The sequence below is a fragment of the Choloepus didactylus genome, chromosome 8 (genome assembly GCF_015220235.1).
Source record: "Choloepus didactylus isolate mChoDid1 chromosome 8, mChoDid1.pri, whole genome shotgun sequence".
Classification (NCBI taxonomy): Eukaryota; Metazoa; Chordata; class Mammalia; order Pilosa; family Megalonychidae; genus Choloepus; species Choloepus didactylus.
In genome coordinates this window covers 84901015-84918635 of record NC_051314.1, presented here as the reverse complement: position 1 = coordinate 84918635, position 17621 = coordinate 84901015, and the positions used below count along the sequence as shown (strand labels likewise).

At 38.2% G+C, this 17621-nt stretch overlaps 1 pseudogene; it reads right to left on the bottom strand.

Annotated features, from left to right (window-relative positions):
- Window positions 1-16653: 16653 nt before the first annotated feature.
- Window positions 16654-17087, bottom strand: LOC119542785 (annotated as a pseudogene).
- Between the last annotated feature and the right edge of the window lie 534 nt (window positions 17088-17621).

Sequence of the window (17621 nt, the reverse complement as noted above, 5' to 3'; positions counted from 1 at the left end):
GGGTGGCAGAACATTTCTTGAGCATGGAGGCAGAAGGCCTGCCCTCAACCTCCAGGGCAAGCTCACGCTTTCCATGTGTGTGGGCCGCTCCGCTCTCCCAGCCTGAGACCTCTTGACTCCAGACCTCAAACTCCATGGCTCTGTCTTTGAGGAAATTTTTCCTTCAGTATTTTCCTTGTCTGTCTCCTCCAGTCCAGACTGGTAACAGCTCTTCTATAAAGATCTCACAAAAATTCTGTTGGCTTTGCATGAAGCACACAGGGGTCAAAGCCATCAGACAATAGGACTTTCCACAAATCCTTTCTGGATAACTCCATCTCCAGTCTTGGCTTGTACTGAAATGGTGGCTGGGTTCCATGTTTGGTTAAATCCTCACATTGGGCTGTAGCTTCTGGGGTTCCATCCCCTGAACACTCAGAGTTTTCCAGGCCATCAGTTTCTGGTTCTTTGAAACCAAGAGTTCAGTTCTAAGTTTATCTCTCTCTGCTCGCATTTTACTATAAGCTGCAAGGAGAAGCCAGGGTACATCCTCCACATGTAGTCTGGAGATCGCCTCAGCTAAGTATTCCAGGTTGTCACTTTCAAATTCTTCCTTCCATGTGACACCAGGGCTCAATTTTGCCAAATTCCCTGCCACTTTAAAACAAGAATCACTTTTCTTCCAGTTTGCAACAACACATTCATCATTTCTGCTCAAGTCCTCATCAGAAGTTTCTTTAGAATCCATATTTCCACAGTCTCTTCAAAGCAGTTTAGGCATTTTCTATCAAGCTCCTCACAATTCTTCCAGAATCTTCCCCTTATCCATTTAAAAAGCTGCTCCAACATGTTTGGTATTTGCAAACTCAGCAGCAAAAGCACCCCACTTCTCTGGTACCAAATTCTGTTCTAGTTTGCTAATGCTGCTGGAATGCAAAACACCAGAGATGAATTGACTTTTATAAAAGGGGGTTTATTTGGTTACACAGTTACAGTCTTAAGGCCGTAAAGTGTCCAAGGTAACACACCAGCAATTGGGTACCTTCACTGGAAGATGGCCAGTGGCGTCCAGAAAACCTCTATTAGCTGGGAATGCACGTGGCTGGTGTCCGCTCCAAAGTTCTGGGTTCAAAATGGCTTTCTCCCAGGACGTTCCTCTCTAGGCTGCAGTTCCTCAAAAATGTCACTCTTAGTTGCACTTGGGGTATTTGTCCTCTCTTAGCTTCTCTGGAGCAAGAATCTGCTTTCAACAGCCGTCTTCAAACTGTCTCTCATCTGCAGCTCCTTGTGCTTTCTTCAAAGTGTCCCTCATGGCTGTAGCTCCTCTTCAAAACATCACTCACAGCTGCACTGAGTTCCCTCTGCCCCTCAGCTCATTTATATGGCTCCACTGATCAAGGCCCACCCTAAATGGGTGGGGCTATGCCTCCATGGAAATATCCAATCAGAGTCATCACCCACAGCTGGGTGGGGCGCCTCTACAAAGAAACACTGACAGAAATCTAATCAAAACTGATAACGTCTGCCCACACAAGATTTCATCAAAAATAACGGCGTTTGGGGGACACAATATATTCAAACTGGCACACCATGCTACCCCAAAAATAAGTGAACAGTTTATTAAGAATTAAATGAGTATGGAATGTGATATATAGTACAGGTAAGACACTCAAGACTGGTATAATAATATTATAATCCCACAAAGCTAAATTTCACTTCCCAAAAAAAAAAAAAATTATGACAAAAAAAAGCAATCCCATCATGATAAAGGTAGTTCTTACAAACACACCCACAAAACCACCAAAAAAAACCTAAATAAAAAGCTCTCTGGAAATACTGCCATGCTATAACATATTAACCATGATATAATCACTCATGGGAAAATAACATGCTAAGCAATGGATTAGGTGAAACAGCACTGACAGCAATATTGTAAACTCATAGACCATGATGATTTTACATGACAAGCAATTCCAGAACCATTCATGGGGTGAGAAATATCAGCTAAATGCTGAGAAAGTTATGTGTAAATATAAAACCCAAACCCGGGTTTATCTCATTATCTTCTAGTTATAAAAATCTAGAAGCTTATAGAACTTGAAAAATTATAAAGTTCGGCATATTCCATTCATATTTCAAGAAAAAACTTGAGGATCATATATGCAATTAGAGTGCTGTATAAAAGCATTAAGGTCAAGATTTGACCTGTAAAATAACAATCACAAACTACCATAGCAACAACTCCAGATACGCATTTACCACAATTAATTCTTACTCAGAACAAGTAAAATGATTTTCTAGCATTTTATGTATGAGTTACTGCAAGGGACCATTTAATTTAGTATACAATGTATTTAGAATACCATGTGTGTGTATGTGTGTGTGTGTGTGTGTGTGTGTGTGAGAGAGAGAGAGAGAGAGAAATGGTACAAAAAGTGAAGGGGAACATCCTCATTTACTATGACTTTAGTGAATTAAAAATTCTTCCTTGACTTTTGAAGGAGCTAATCAGCAACTAAAATAGATTGCCAAGCTATCATGCTTGCCTCCGTACCAAGATGTTTTAGCATGCTTTGTGGAAGAGATTGTTTGACTTTAGAACATAGGAATGACATTTCATGGGATACCACTCCCCTCCATAGCTGCCAAACAGCACAAACCTGGCTCCAATTGGGCCTGGGTGTCAAGATTTGGCAACACAGCAGGAAGCACCCATCTGAATACACTTGCTCATTCAGGAGGCCGGGAGCAAACTGAGACATCTACCTTTTATAGTTTTGAGTTAAGTTTACCCACAATGGTGTATAGATTGGCTACAAATTTTATAAGGTAAAGAAAAAAGAACAAGACAAAAACTACCCACTCCCATTTGCTATGTTTTTGCTTGTTTGTTTCCCTTTAGTCTGAAGGTAAATAGATTGGGAAACTATCCAGGATTACCCTTCCCACCTTTCAAATTTAATGTCCTAATTACATTCCATGAAAGGGGTACCATAATTAAACAATGGCAGGATTTATCCCCTCTAAAACATAGGAGGTACTTGCTCTAATTTTCACAGAATGACACCAGAAAACTTCTCAAGGTGAAACCCAGCTAAGAGGTTTCTTTAGCAATCAGGCCCTTATCATAGAGCTCTTTGGAATGTGTGTCTTGTACATACGCAAAGGTATCACAAATCAAATCCCCAGAATATTCATGAAACAAGTTCTTAAATGGGAAAGATTTCTAATGAGAGAGAAATGGCTTCCATCAGCAAAGTAAACCTGATAATCTTTCCCAACTGACTAGGTTTCTGCTAAGAACTCAATGTAGCCTCTGGAATCAAATGTAAATATCACTCAATCAGGATGTTAAGATGAAGTACAGATGGAACAGTACATATGAAAAAAATTTGTAAATGGCTGCAGTTTTAAAACATCTATATTAAAAAGCAATGCAAAACAATATTGGGCTAGTACAAAAGCTCTTATTTATACCTTTACAAACGAAATTGTATTCAGTGTAAATGCTGTGTTTAAAGAACAAATACTGAATTAGTAAAATGAGTTTTGTTGAGGGCATTACAAGTTTCTGTTAGAATCAATGTATAACATATAAAAGGTTCAAGTTAATGCTGTTCATAATTTAATACAGACAATCCCAGTTTAACCTGGAATGGCAACTGTTAAAGTGCTGAAAAACGAGATATTTTTAAAAACTGCATATTATTAAAGCTTTACCAAGTCAGAATATTAAACTTCTGACTTTACAATTGAATTTTAACAAACATTCCAAGAATAATTAACACCAATCCTGAAACTCTTCCAAAAATTTGAAGAGGAGGGAACATTCCCTAACTCATTCTATAATGGCATCATTACCCTCACACCAAGGCCAGAACGAGATATGACAAGAAAAGGAGACAGAGCAAGATGGCAGCATAGGGAGGTGTGGAATTTAGTCCCCATGAACAGTAAGTAAATAGCCAGGAACAGCTAGAAAATAGTCTGGAACAACTGATGGGGGGTCAACTGTGACCGGACAACATTGTACATCAGTCTAGAACTGGAACACCTGAGATCACAGCATAGAACTGTAAGTAAAGCTTCCCAAACTGCGGAGCTGGCCTCCCTCCACCACTGGCACAGCAGGCTGAGTTGCAGAATTTGCCATGGGAGAATGAAGCAGTCCCTGCTGGGAGCAAGGGAATGTAGCTCAACCAAGCTCCAATTGCAGTTTTAATTAACAAATTTGGACTACTGAATACATGCTGTGAGCACAGATAAATTCAGAGCAAGCAGGAAAGGAATCTGGAGGTTTATCCTGGCAGAGAGGAGGCAAAGCTGATGGAAAAAATGTATATATATACATAAATAAATAAGAAAAACAGTCTGCTTTTGGAGTCCACTGAGCTCAGAGTACTGGAAAAAAGGTTGTGTCCCAAGAAAAGGGGCACACAGAACTGGGTATGAACTCCAGTTCTTGCATGGCGATCTGGAGGGCTGGGGACTGGCTCTGAAAAGGGGACTTCTTGCTTTTTTCCTTTTTTTCTCTCATTCTAAGTAGCTCATTAGAGAAAGCTGCAGACAGTTTCAATTTTCAGCACTAACCAGGCAAGAGTGGAGTTAAGATAGTCAGAGACTCAAAGGAAAAACTCAAGTGTAGGAGACAATTCCCTAAAGGGCTAATCTTTCCATAAAAAGGGGAGTGGATGGGGCCCAGCTCAAGTGGCAGCCCTCCCTCAGAGAATTCAGACCCCAGAGCCTGGGGATAAAAAAAAACAGAAACAGCCTAAGCTTGGCTTCTGACACCTTGGTTCCTGGCTGGGACAGGGTCCACTGAGAATTAATCAAACAAATCTCCTAAATCAATCCAAAAACCAAATCAGTGAGTTGAGGGAAGATATGGCAAAAGAGATGAAGGATATAAAGAAGACATTGGGCAAACATAAGGAAGAACTCAAAAGTTTGAAAAAACAATTGGCGGAACTTATGGTAATGAAAGGCACAATAGAAGAGATGAAAACACCATGGTACTGGCACAAGGACAGACATATAGACCAATAGAATTGAATTGAGAGTTCAAAAATCAACCCTTGCATTTATGGCCAACTGATTTTTGACAAAGGTGCCAAGTCTACTCAGTGGGGAAAGAATAGTCTCTTCAACAAATGATGCTCGGAAAACTGAATGTCCATATGAAAAAGAATGAAAATGATCCCTACCTCACACCGTATACAAAAATCAACTCAAAATGTATCAAAGACCCAAAATAAGAATCAGAACTTTAATACTCCTAGCAAAAAATGTAGGGAAGCATCTTCAGGACACTGTGTTACACAATGTTTTCTTAGACTTTATACCCAAAGCACAAGCAACAAAACAAAAAAATAAATCAATGGGACTTCATCAAAATAAAAAAAAATTGTGCATCAAAGGATTATATCATGAAATTAAAACAAGAAACTGCACAATGGAAGAAAATATTTGAAACCACATATCCAATAAGGGTTTAATATCCAGAATGTATTCAGAAATCCTACCACTCAACAACAAAAAGACAAACAACCCAATTTAAAAATGGGCAAAAGAACTGAACAGACATTTCTTCAAAGAAGATATATAAACGGCAAAAAAAAAAAAAAAAAACCACAAACATACACACACACACATGAAAACACTCAACATCATTGGCCATTAGGGAAAGGAAAACCAAAACCACAATAATATGCCATTTGATACCAAAAGAGTGGCTACTTTCTTTGGAGAGAATGTGGATAAACAGGAACACTCATCCATTGTTGGTGGGAATGTAAAATGGTGCAGCTGTTTTGGAAGATGGTTTAGGGAATATACTTAGAAGTGGGATTGCTTGGTCATCTGGTGATTCTATATTCCCCAAAGAAATGAAATCGGGGACTTGAACAGATATTTGCCCACTGATGTTCATAGTGGCATTATTAACAATTGTCAAAAGAAGAAAGCAATCCAAGTGTCCATCAACTGATGAACGGATAAATAAAATTGTATCGTATACATACAATGGAATATTATTCAGTTGTAAAAAGGAATGAAGTTCTTATACATGTGACTGCATGGATGAACTTTGAAGACATCATGCTGAGTGAAATAAGTCAGACACAATAGGACAAATATTGTATGATAAGTAAACAAACTCATAGAGTAAAAAACTAGAATATAGTTTACCAGGGGTTGGGCTTGAGGTTGGTAATAGAGAGTTATTGCTTAAATTGTACAAAGATTATATTTTGGGTTAATGGAAAAGTTTTGGTAAGGGGTGGTGGGGATAATAACAGAACACTGAGAACGTAAATAACAGCACTGAATTATATATTTGAATGTGGTTAAAATGGGACATTTTAGGTGGTATGTATGTTACTAGAATAATTTTTTTTAAAAAATCCATAGGACAGTACAGCACAAACAGTGAACCCCAATGTAAGCCATGGATTATAGTTAATGGTACAAATATTAAAGTGTTCTTTCATCAATTGTAACATAGTACCACACTAATGCATGGTGTTGATAATAAGTAGTATATGAGAATTCTGTATTTTGTGCATTATTTTCCTGTTAACCTACCACTTCTCTTAAAAAATTTTTTTAAACCAAATCAGAGAGAATTTGTCATGAGTATTCCTGCCCTACAAGAAATAATGATGAGCTATTTCTGCTGAAATAAATGGACTCTCACAGTAACTGAAATCAACATGAAGTATTTAAGAGCACTGCTAAAGGTTATTACAGTATAAATACTTTATAAATATATTTTTGTAACAGCATAAAGCAATAATAATTATACTGTTTGATGATTAATGAGTTCATAATGTGTAAATATGTGATATGGATGACAATAGTAGCACAAAGGAGGAGGTAGGGAATGGAGCTATATTGCAGTTAAATGGGTATTAATCCAAACTAGAATGTTTTAAGTTAAGATGTTAATTGTAATCCCCAGATAAACCACTAAAAAAATTAATCAAAAAACTTAGTAACTCTCTTCTATTATTTATCTCAATATTTTAAAATAAATTTGCTTCATTTCTATGTATATGTACCTGTCAAAATGATCCCACATCCTCTGCAGATTTATAAAGCTCCTCATCATAGACATGGAAATTTCACAGTTTCATTTAAAAAAAATTTATTTTGAAATAATTATGAACCCACAGTAAGACATAAAAATAATACAAAGTGTCCACATGCCCTTCACCCAGCTTCCCTCAATGGTGACATTTTATGCAACTGATATCTGTATGTCAGATATTGACTAGATTACAGACTTTATTCAGTCTTCACCATTCTCTTATCTTCATCATGTGTGTGTATGATTCTAGGCAATTTCCCCCTTTAATATTTGTACCATTAACTATAATCCATGGTTTACATTCGGGTTCACTGTTTGTGCTGTACTGGCCTATGGATTTTTAAAAAAATTTATGTAACCAACTCCACAATTAAGGTATAGAACTCTTCCATCACCACAAGCAAACTCTCTGATGCTACCTCTTCGTATCTGCACTCACCCGTCATCCACCCTCCATCCCTGTTCCCTAGCAGCCACTATTCTATTCTCCGTCTCCATAGTTTTGTCATTTTGAAAATGTCATATAAATGGAATCATACAGTATGTATACCTTTTGAAAAATGACTTTTTTTATAATGCCCTTGAGGCCCATCCAAGTGGTCATATCAATAGTCCATTCCTTTTTATTATTTATTTGTTTAATAACTTGTTCTAAGTTTCACAGGTACACAGCCAGAAGGGAATTTTGCCCCAGGACAGACACACCTTTAACTGATTTTGATGAAATTTTGTAGTTAATACTATTACTGAAATGATTTAAGGCTTTTGTGATATTGTGATGGAATGAATATATTTTGTACATGGAAAGAACATGTGTTTTTGGGATCCAGAGGGTGGAGTCTGATGATTTGAAGCTGCATGTACCCCAGAAAAGATCATGTTCTTTTTTTTTTTTTTAAATCTTCATTTTATTGAGATATATTCACATACCACGCAGTCATACAAAACAAATCATACATTCGATTGTTCACAGTACCATTACATAGTTGTACATTCATCACCATTCCTGTGGGTGCAGACCTGTTGTGGGTGGGACCTTTTGATTAGGTTATTTCAGTTGAGGTGTGCCCCAGGTGGGTCTTAATCCTCTTACCGGAGTCCTGTATAAGAGGATAAAAGACAGAAAAAAGCCAAAGAAGCTTAAACAGAAGGACATACACAAGCTAAAAGAGAGAAACACACAGATGCTCAGAGAGGAAGCCACTGTAGCCAGAAGCTGAAAGCAAGGAAACCCAGGAGAGAAGGGAGAGACCAGCAGGTGCACCATGTGACTTCCCATGTGACAGGGGCTGAGGATGCTGGCAGCCTGTCTTCAGAGTCCAGGTAACATCCTGTTAATGCCTTGATTTGGACATTTTCATGACCTCAGAATTGTAAACTTATAAGTTGATATATCCCCATTGTAAAAGCCAACCCATTTTTGGTAAATTGCATTTCATCAGGTTTAGCAAACTAAAACAAGTATTACTATTACAAATCAAAATGCAATGAATATTCCTGTATTCCTGTATGAGTTTTTGTGTAAACTTAAGTTTTAATTTCTGTGGGTAAATGCTCAAGAATGTGATTGTTGAGTCATATGAACAGTATTACCACCAAAAAAGGGGGGGGGGTTGTTAAAATACTATACTAGAAAATATTATTTAACATGAAAGAAAGTGGCAATGGAGGAACAGAAAATTTAGAAAGACGTATAGGTTCTCTCTCTTCTCCCTTTAAAGTCTTCAACTGATTGAATTAAATCCAGCTGATTGAATTCTCTCACTGCAGAAGACATGCCCTTCGTTGATGTAATCACTCAAAAATGCAGTCAATTGACTGATGATTTAATAAACCAGGCTTCTGGTTTATTAACCAGCCACAAATGTCCTTGCAGTAATGGTTAGGCCAGTGCTTGCTTGACCAGACACATGGGCACCATCACCTGGCCAAGTTGACACATGAACCTAATCATCACACATGGTGTGATTATGTGATTGTAAAAACCTTGTGGCTCACACTCCCTTTATCCAGTGTTTAGACAGATGAGTTGAAAAATGGGGAGAAAAACTAAATGAAAAATAGTGTGGGATGGAGGGAATGGATGCTTTGGGTGTTCTTTTTCACTTTTATTTTTTTCTTTTAGGAGTAAGGAAAATGTTCAAAAATTGGGGTGATGAATGCACAACTTTATGATGGCAGTGTGAACAGTTGGTTATACACTGTTGGTGATTGTGTGATATGTGAATGTATCTCAATAAAACTGAATTTAAAATAAAATTTAAAAAAAATGAAAACTGCTCAAGAAACCACAACTGAAGTAAAAAAAAAAAAAAATCAAAGCCATAGACAGAAGATAACTGCAATACATTATATCTTACGGAGGATTCATATCTGTATTAGTTAGGGTTCTCTAGGGAAACAGAATCAATGAGAGGTGTCTCTGACTATCAAATTGTAAAAGTGACTCATGCAACTGTGGGTATGCACGAGTCCAAATTCTGTAGAGCAGTCAGCAAACTGTCAACTCCAAGGAAGATGTCCGATGAACTCCTCAGGAAACGAACTGGCAACTTCGACGAACTCCTCACGAAATGCTTCACTGGGTAGCCGAAGAAGAAGTGAAGGTCCTCTATCTGTCTTGCTTATAAGTCTTCAACTGATTAATTGAATTAAATCCAGCCAATTGCATTCTCTCATTGTGGAAGACACGCCCTTTGGTGAGTCATCAGTCACAGCTGCAGTCAATTGACTAGTGATTTAATAAACCAGCCTGCTGGTTTATTAACCAGCCTCAAACATCCTCACAGCAATTGTTAGGCCAGTGTTTGCTTGACCAGACAGCTGGGTACTATCACCTGGCTAAGTTGACACATGAACCTAACCATCACAATATCTAAAAAAAAAAAATCTTGCAAGAAAATAAGAAAAAAGGGCAACGTAGTAAAGGACAATTCACTGATGTGAGAACCCAAGGGCTAATAAATATAAACTTAGTCCCTCTAGTAATTAGGGAAATGCAAACTTAAACAAGATACCATTTTATAGCCATCATTGTTACAGTCTGATCATCATCATTTTAACAGTCTGATAATGCCAAGTATAATGCAGAGCAGACAAAACTCCCATACATTCCCGGTATGTGAGTATTAATTGGTATAGCTTTTGAAAACCATTTGGCAATATGTGGTAAAGATGAAGGTGATCAAACTCAATGACATGGGTATAGCTGAGAAATTCTCACGTAAGTACTCCAGAGGATGCACACATGGATGTTCTTGCAACTCTGCAGTAGAAAAACAGAAACAAGCAAAATCCTAAATATCCACCAGGGATACATAAATGATAGTATATTCCTTCAATGGAATAGCAATTTACAGTTAAAATAAATCATCTACAACTGCATGTAATACAAAAGGATGTGTACAATATGATGTTGCACCAGTTTGAATGTATTGTGTCCCCCAAATGCCATTATCTTTGATGTAGTCTTATGGGGCAGACATTTTGGTGCTGATTAGATTTGCTTGGAATGTGCCCCACCCAGCTGTGGGTGATGACTCTGATAAGATATTCCCATGGAGGCATGGCCCCACCCATTCAAGGTGGGTCTTGATCAGAGGAGCCATATAAATGAGCTGACTCAAAGAGAAGGAACTCAGTGCAGCTGTAAGTGACGTTTTGAAGAGGAGCAAGCTTGCTAGAGAGGAACGTCCTGGGAGAAAGCCATTTTGAAACCAGAACTTTGGAGCAGACACCAGCCACATGCCTTCCCAGCTAACAGAGGTTTTCTGGATGCCATTGGCCATCCTCCAGTGAAGGTACCTGATTACTGATATGTTACCTTGGACACTTTATGGCCTTAAGACTGTAACTGTGTAGCCAAATAAACCCCCTTTTTATAAAAGCCAATCCATCTCTGGTGTTTTGCATTCTGCAGCATTAGCAAACTAGAACAGATGTTTTTCCACAAACTTTATAAACAGGCAGAAGATACTACACATTTTATAGCTACATAGTTTACATAAAAGTATGAAATCTTGCAAGGTTTGAAAGGGTTCACAGGGGCCTAACTCCTTATAATATTTTTCTTGTAACAAAAGACATATAGCAAAATGTTAATTTTTCTTAAGCAGTGTGATAAGCAGTCATGTGTTTATCACTATCTATAGTTATCTGTATTGTTCTAGTTTGCTAATGCTGCCATTATGCAAAACACCAGAAATGGATTGGCTTTTTAAAGGGGATTTATTAGGTTACAAAGTTACAGTTCTAAGGCCATAAAAGTGCCATACTAAGGCATCAACAACAGGATATCTTCACTGAAGAAAGGCCAATGGCTTCCAGAACACCTCTGTCAGCTGGGAAGGCACGTGGCTGACATCTGCTAGTCCTCTGCTCCCAGGCTGTGTTTCAAAATGGCTTCTCCAAAATGTCTCTGGGCTTCCGTCTTCACTCCTCTCTCTCAGTTCCTGTGTGTCCTTACTTCTTGCACCCAGGCAGTTTCTCTCTAAGCATCTGGAAGTCCTCTCTTAGCTTCAACGGGGCATACTCTGGATTTCATCTCTTAGCTTAGCATCTCCAAACATTCTTCTGTCCACATCTCCAAGTATCTCCAAATGTCTCCAGGCATGAGCATCTGTGTCGGCTCTTGAGCTCTCTGAAGTACTCCAGTGAACTAATCAAAACCCACACCTCCATGAAATAACCCGCTCAAAGGTTTCACCCACAGTTGGGTAAGTCACATCTCCATGGAAACAACCTAACCCAAATATCCCACAAGATTGGATTAAAAGAACATGTCTTTTATGAGGGACAAAATATATCAAAACAAGAACATATATGTTAGAAATATCTTGCCATTTCTTTTTATGCGTTGGAACTTCTTTTATTTTAAATAAACATTTAACTTTTACAGAAAAGTTGCAAAGGTAGTACAGAGCGTTCTTGTTTCCCCAGTGTCAACATACATTACCATGGTACATTTATCACAACTGAAGAAGTAGCGTTGGTTCATTATTACCATGAACTAAACTCTACAGCTTATTTGGATTTCGTTCATGTTTCCCTAATGTCCTTTTGCTGTTCCAGGATCCCATCCAGGTTACCACATTACTTGTGGCTGTCATGTTTCCTTAGGTACCTCAGCTCTGTGACAGATTCTCAGCCTTTTTTTTTTTAATGACTTTGAACATTTTGAGGCATATTGGTAAGATATTTTGTAGAAAGCCCCTTGATTTAGGTTTTTCTGATGTTTTTCTCATGGTTGGACTGGAGTTATTAGTTTTGGGGAGAGAGACCACAGAAGCAAAATGCCACTCTCATCACAATATGTCAGGGGCCATGAGATAAACCGACTTTTCACTGCAGTTAACTCTGTTCATCCGGCTCAGGTAGTGTTTGCCAGGTTTCTCCACTGTGGATGCAGCCCACACTCAAAAGTGATGGGGTGTTAAGCTCCATCTCCTAGAAGGGAGAAGTATTTACCTAAATTGTTTGGAATTCTTTGTATGGGAGATTTCTCTCTTCTTCCCTCTAATTTCTTTTTGTAATCAGTAATATTCTATACATCTTTGTTTAGGTTGCTGTTTGCATTTATATTATTTCCTTCCAGATATATCCATTCAGATAGAAGGGTTTTTTTTGTTTATTTGTTTGTTTTTACTGCTCGTTATGAATTCATTGCTTCCTGGATTAACCTAGAAATAGTATGAAGATTTAAATAGAGTGGTCTCACGTATGACCTATCTAGTCCTTTTTCTCAGAGCCTGCAATAGCTATGGCCATAAAGGGAATGGGGGTATGCCAATTAATTGAATGTTAGAGTCTAAAGGGTTCATCTAGTTTATTCTATTTTTCTACTGCCTGCCGGCTTCTCACTTATGATCACAATGAGAAGAGATGCCTTCCATTTTAAAGCACCGTACATCCTCCTGCAGGAACATGTCACTATACCTTTAGGAGGAGACTTTCTTCCTAAGATTTTTCAAAAATTTCTTGAGTTAAAGAGACCCATTGTCTATGCTTATTCTGTTTTCTCTGTGGTTTCAGATGGACTGTAAGAACATCATAATCTTCATGTTAATCACGGAATATTGGTTCATCACACTAAAACCTCTCCTCTGTGAAATGGCTTCTGGTTTACACAGGGCTTTCTTTCTTAACTTTGATTGTGGAAGGGTTTTATGGAACCTAAATTTCCCCAGTATTCACCAGCTTAGGGGTATGAATGAGAGATTATTAACAAGAATGGAAAAATCTTGTTGCTTCTGCCTGCAGTTGCAGGACTCCCTAATATGATCCTTTCCCTGTTCTTCACCCAACTCAGGCACCTTCCTAGGAGGTGAATCACAATTCATTCCAGGGCTGCTGCTTTCTACCACCACCCTCAGGACTCTGTTTGTGCTTGTTCCTTTGTTCCAAGCTTTTGTTTGCCAACTTTGCCACTGCCACACCCTGTGACAGTATAGTTATCCAAGAATCTAGCAGTTTCCAGGGTGCCCTTGTGACCACCACTTTGCTGAATTCATGTGTCATCTCTAGGAGCTTTGCTGTGGATTTTTCAGGGATTTCTGTATATAGAATCATATTATCTGCAAATAGGGAAAGTTTTACTTCTTCCTTTCCAATTTGGATGCATGTTAGTTATGTTTATTTTTCTTGCCTAATTGCTCTGGAAAGAACTTCCAGTAAAATGTTGAATAACAGTGGTGACGGTGGGCATAACTTGTCTTGTTCCTGATCCTAGAGGGAAAGCTTTCAGTCTTTCGCCATTAAGTAGGATGTTAGCTGTGGGCTTTTCATATATGCCCTTTAAAACTTGAGGAAGTTTCCTTCTATTCCTAGTTTTCTGAATGTTTTTATCAAAAAGGGGTGCTGGATTTTGTCAAATGCCTTTTCTGCATAAAGATGATCAAGTGGTTCCCCCCATTCATTCTGTTAATGTGGTGTATTACATTAATTGCTTTTCTTATGTTGAATCATCTTTGCAAATCAGGGGTAAATCCTACTTGATAATGGTGTATAGTTCTTTTAATAAGCTGTTGGACTCAGTTTGCTAGTATTTTGTTGAGGATTTTTCCCTGTATATTCATAAGAGATATTGGACTGTAGTTTTCTTTTCTTGAGGTATCTTTATCTTTATTGTTACATTTGGGAATTTTTCAGCCATTTTCTCTTTGAGTATTTTTTCTGCCATTTTCTATTTTTCTTCTCCTGGGACAACCTTAATGCATGTACTCTTAAGCTTGAATATGTCTCATAGATCTCTCAGGTTTTGTTCACTTTTCTTCTCATTTTTTTTCTTTCTGCCCATCAGATTGAATAACTTCAACCTTCTCATCTTCAAGATCACCGTTTCTTTCTTCTGCTGGGTACAATCTGCTGTTGAATCCTTTGTTTTAGTTTCATTGGACAATCAATAAAATACCAGGCAATGGGTTGGCTTACAATGGGAATTTAATGGTTCACGGTTTTGAGGATAAGAAAAAGTCCAAATCAAGGCATCATCGAGGTGATGCTTTCTTCCTGAAGACTGGCATTCTGGGGCTGTCTGCCAGTGACCCTTGGTCCTGGGCTCCTCTGTCACATGGCAATGTACATGGCAGCGTCTTCTGGACCCTGCCCTCTCTTCTGGGTTCTGTTGACCTTTGGCTTCTTGCTTCCTTTGGCTTTCTCTTTATCTGTGAATTTCATTTCACTTATAAATGACTTCAGTAATAGGATTAAGACCCATCTTGATTGAGGTGGGTCAAACCTTGTCTGAAAAAAACTCATCAAAAGGTCTTACTTACAATGGGTTCACACCCACAGGAATGGAATAAGTTTAAGAACATGTTTTTCTGGGGTACATACAGCTTCATACTACCAAATGCCTCCTGAATTTTTAAATTCAGATATTACGGTTTTCATTTCAGCTCCAGTATTTGTTTGACTCCTTTTTATAATTTCTGTCTCTCTATTGTAATTCTCAATTTGTTCCTATACCATTTTCCTGATATGCTTTAGTTCTTTGTTTTCATTTAGCTTTTTTTTTTTTTTTTTATTTTTTTTATCTCTTTGAGCATATATAAGCTCATTATTTGAAAGTCTTTGTCTGGTATGTCCGGAGTCTGATCTTCTTCATTAATGGTTTCTGATGATTTATTTACCTCCTTTGGATGGGCTATTATTTCCTGTTTCTTTGTATGCCTTGCAATAATTTTTTGCACATTGTACATTTTAAATTTTAATGAATTAACTCTGGCATTTAGAGCCTGTGTTCTGTTCCTTAAGTTTGCATCTGGCAAATGATATGACAGAGATTTCCTTGAATGACAGGAGCTAACAAAAACAAACAAAAACCAAATATCTTTCACAGCTTTGCAGTTTGGCAAAGAAATTCTCCCATTTACATAGATTCAAATGCCTTGCATTCTTCTAATGAAAAGTCTTTTCTTCCAGTCCCAAGTGTTCTATTGTATGTCATAAAACCGTTAATCCTTTGCTCCAGACCACTGAAATGGATTGTTCTTTACACTTATTTTGCTGTCCAAAAGCTGCTTCTGCATGCAGGGCAAGCTCTGGGACAGTGAGCCAGAGGTGAGTGTTTTGGTTCAGTCTTTAGGATACACCAGCTATATTGGCACAGACATCCAGGCACCCACCATGTATATGGACATTACTCTGTTCCCTCTGGAACCAGGACCAGGGACCTGCCCTGAGAGTGCACACTGGCTCTGCAGAAAACAGGGGAGAGGGTGGAGGAAGAACCAGCAACAGCACCACAAAGTTTTCCTACTGTTTTTTTGTTTGTTTGTTTGTTTTTACTTGTACACTAATGTTTATAGCAGCATTTTCCACAATAGCCAAAAGGTGGAAACAACACAATTTTTCATCGATGGTTGAATGGATACCAACAAGATGTGGTATATTCAACAGCTACAAAAAGGAAAGAAGTTCTTATACATATCACAACATGGAGGAACCTTGAAAACACCATGGGAGTGAAACAAGCCAGACACAAAAGGACAAATACTATATGATTTCACTTACATGAAATATCTAGAATAAGAAACTTCATAGAGCAAAAAGTATATTAGAGTTACGTTACCAGGGGCTGGGAGGTAAGGGGAATGGGGAATTATTGTTTAACGGGTCAATGGTTTCTGCTTGGGCTGATAAAAAAGTTTCAGTAAATGGAAGGTGGTGATGGTAGCACAGCACTTTGTAAAAGCAATGCCACTGAACTGTACACTTAAAAATCGCTAAAATGACAAATTTTATGTTATATACATGTTACCACAATAAAAAATTGTTTTAATAGTCGAAAGAAAGCACAGACCAAAACCCCTTTTTCCCAAATTTTAAAGTGGGAAAAAAATGCCTAGAGTTAGGAAATAACACTTACATCTCTCAGTTCATATAAAATTTTCCCTTGTGCATCATAGTTTTAAATACAGTTTTGTTTTCTATTTAGGAAATGTGTAAAACCTATTTATAATGCCTTTGGAAGGATACCCTGTATTGCAATGTGTGGTCTTCCAGATTCTATTGGACTACAGATGTTGAGAGGAATTTCACAGCATTTGCATTTCCTATAAATTAGTGCTGTCTGGCCGGGCCATCCATTATTCAGCTTTCCGACATCTTACCAAAATTAGTAAAGGGGCAGTAATTCTTGCCCGGTGAGGTTCCACAGTGCAGCCATTTAACACTAGCTCATCCAAAATGATGTGTACTTTATCCAAATTTAACATTATAGCTAATTCACTCACATGGCTGAAGTACTCATTGAAAACATCCACACAGTAATGGATGAATTCATAAATAGCCTTCTCATTCTCAGTGTCATTAACTCCAACCACAACAAAGCTGCCTACTAAAGATATATCAGCTTAAAATCCTTACATTCAATGAAAGAACATTGTTCATTGACTCGAGAGAGACAGCTCCTTATGATTTCTGTTTCCAGAAGTGTCTGCTTATTAATCTCTATGTGTTCACAGTACTTAGAAAGTCAAGTCTGTCCTTGTTTATTCACCATGAGGAAAAAATTTATCATTTTTTCCTTCTGGCCAGTATTTTTCCAAATACAGCTCAAAATTTATGGCAAGATTGGTGGAACCTGTGTAGCTCCATGGGCAGTGGTGGCTCTTCCTGGGTCCCACTTCTCCTTTCCTGCAGAAGATTGCTCCCCATCCCTCTGTAGCTGCCTGATGTGGGTTTCCTTGGGGCAGCCATTTTGGCTTTTAGTCTCTACAGTTTTTAAGTTGCCTTTTCCTTGATTCTGTGTATGCCTAGTTACTGCAACCCTTTAACTGTTTTTCTGGAACTCTGTGAAAGATGGTTCTGCCAGTTTTTGCTAGTTGTTAAGATTCTCAATTCACCATCTTGAGGTTTCTCTGTTGCTTTTAATAGCAATACAAAACTCCTTAGTACACAAGGCCCTACACATTGGGCCTCTCCTTTCTCTACAGGATCCTTCCTGCCCCTTCCCCATGCTCTGCCTGGAGCTCTGGGTTTTGGCCCCTCTGGTCTTTTAAATTCTTTATAGACATCACACTGCCCTCCATTATGGGGCTTTGCACATGGTGTT